Below are 2,737 nucleotides of genomic sequence, written 5' to 3' on the forward strand. Positions count from 1 at the left end.
AAGAAAAAGAAAAAGAAAAAGAAAAAGAAAAAGAAAAAGAAAAAGAAAAAGAAAAAGAAAAAGAAAAAAAGAGAAGAAGAAAGGAGAGGATTTGGCTGCACAGAAGTCCCACCCTCAGGAACATCTCCTCCCTCAGACACAAATCAAGTCCACAACATCTGCCAAGGCCACTGAGCCCCAGCCCAGGGTGCCCAGCTCCTTCCAGGGACATTTCTGAAGGACACCAGGGACATCTCCTTTCCAAGGTGACCCCACAGAGATCCCGGTTATTCCTGGGAATCATCCGGCGCTGGGATCCCGGCTCCTGCAGGTTTTTGTGTTTACTTTTTCTGCAGGGGAAGGAGGAGGGGAAGAAGTGACCTGATGGCCACTCCTGTGGCCCAAGGTTGGGCCCTCGCATCTGTATTTGAGCACCCAAAATCATCCAAATTCCAGATTTTTTTTGTTTTTTTTTTTTTTTTTCCCGGTAGCTACCGAAATTCCCAGGAGCGGTGGATGGAGAAGGCTCAAAACTTGGACTCAGGCACCTAAGTAACAGGGCTGGGAGTGATGGGAAGTGGGAATTTGGGAAAGCCACGGCCTCAGCTTGCATCTGGCTGAGCAGCCAGGATGGGGATGGGCTCCTGGCCACCAACCTCCTCCCCAAATAAAGGCAACCAGGGGTTTGGGGGAGGGGGGAAAAGCTCCTTCATGCTGCTCTCTTCAGGGACTGCTTTTGGTGTTTCAGACCATGCCAAGGAAACCCATTTTGGAGGTTTCACAGCTTTTATTCCCTGTTTTAACCTGGGAGAATGAACTCTGCTGGGATGCAAGAGGAGAGCCCGGAGTTCCAGGACCACCAAAGCCAAGATGCTCCCAAAACCCTGACCCCCCCAGAAAGGGAGAAAAAAAAAAAAAAAAAATAAAGAGGGAGGGGGGAAAGGGAGGAAGGAGAAAACACCAGTTCCAGATAAGCAATTGTTAACATGATCCATATGGTCCACAACTCCCTTTGCTGTTTAACCAAAATGATAATGGCAAAAGGGAAGAATGCGGCGGGGGCTCAGAGGGAGAACAAAGGCGCCTGCAAAACCCTTCCCAGCTCCAGAGAAAACGAATCCTGAGCAGGGAGAGCCCGGGGCTGCTCCTCCCAGGGCCCAACCGGCCTGAAACCCACCCAGCTGGCTCCCTCTCCTCTGCTTCAGAGCTCGGGCAGGGAGCAGGGAGTGAGAGTGGAGCTGTCAGCAAGAAAAAATGAAAATGATTATTTATCCCCGTAGCTGGCAAGTATTAACAGGGGTGGTTTTATAATCAAGAATAAACTTGAAATGGGAGCTGTGGCTCAGGACTGGCACTGCTGTAAACAGGGAGCCCATTCTGCTGGGATCTGGGCTGGATTTAGGCCTGGATGTTTATGTTAGTGCAGGATCCCACTGCTGGCCCAGCAGCACAATACAGGACGTGCCATTCATTATCCCCAGCGGTCCCCCAAGAGAAAATGTCAACACACTTCTGCTAAAGAGAGCTAAAACAAATGTTTAATGTGCTAAACAACCCCTGGGCCTCAGCCCCCCATAGAAATGTTTCGGTCAGAACCACCTCGAAGAGCAAAAAGGCACCGGAGCCGCACGCTGGACCCAAGAACCACAGAACCAGAGTGGTGACCCCAGAAATCCCCAGCTCTGGGCACCACTGGAAAGAAACCAGGGAAAAAAAAAAAACCTCAAAACCACACACAGAACCAGTAAATCAGTTGAGCAGGTACCCCAAGCAAACACCTCGCCTGTCCAAGGTCTCTTCTTACAAATTCCCCTCGGCACAATCACTGAAATCCCCTGAAATCTGTCACAACCCCAAGGTCCAGTTTTAATGCCAATGTTCACTTTTGGGATCTCAGAGTGAAACCAGAGATGACCCAAACCAGCCCAGCACCCAAACCCAAGAGAACTGACATGGGAAGACGCAGTCTAAAGCTATTTTAAAACCTTTCTGGCTTTTTTTTTCTTCTCCAAGTGCCTTTTGTCCCCCCCAAGTGGGAAAAGCTCACTTCAAGGAAAAAGAAAAAAGGGGGGAGAAAAAAAAAAAAAAAAAAAAGGAGAGAAAAAAAAAAAAGGGGGGAGAAAAAAAACAAAAAAAAGGGAGAAAATAAAAAAAAGGGGGGGGAGAAAAAAAGAAACAAAACCGAAAAGAAAAGGACCTTTCAGGCAAAGCAACTAATTAGAAATTGCCATCAGCAACTCAACACCAGGACTGTTTTGAAGGCGAGCGCTCCAGCGTGCGCTTGACGTGCGACAGCGGCCAAGGGGAGCGCGCATTGTTCCTGGGCAATGGATCGATGGCTGAAGGGGGGGATGGAGGGAGGGATGGATGGAGGTGGGGATGGTTGGATGGTTGGATGGATGGATGGATGGAGGAATTAATGGACCGACTGGCTGGAGGACAGACGGACAGTCCCCCCCCTCTCTGCGCACCGGAGCTGCCGGGGCCCCGCTCCCCCCGGGGCCGCCCGCTGAGCCCCCCTGGCGGGAGGGTCCCGGCCGAGCAGGCTCATGTCATGAGCACGTTCTCTGAGCCCTTTTTGGGGAAAGGAGGGAGGGGAAAGGCAAAACCCAGGGCGGGGGATGCCCCGGCCCCCGGGGAGGGGTTGGGTTACCGGGCGCTCCAACCCCCCGCGGCCCCCCCGCTGCGGAACCCCTAATCCGCCTCTTTGCTCCCCAAAACCCGAGCTCGGAGGATACCAAAGAAGGGGTGGCCGTGG

The sequence above is a fragment of the Heliangelus exortis genome, chromosome 31, assembly GCF_036169615.1.
Source record: "Heliangelus exortis chromosome 31, bHelExo1.hap1, whole genome shotgun sequence".
Classification (NCBI taxonomy): Eukaryota; Metazoa; Chordata; class Aves; order Apodiformes; family Trochilidae; genus Heliangelus; species Heliangelus exortis.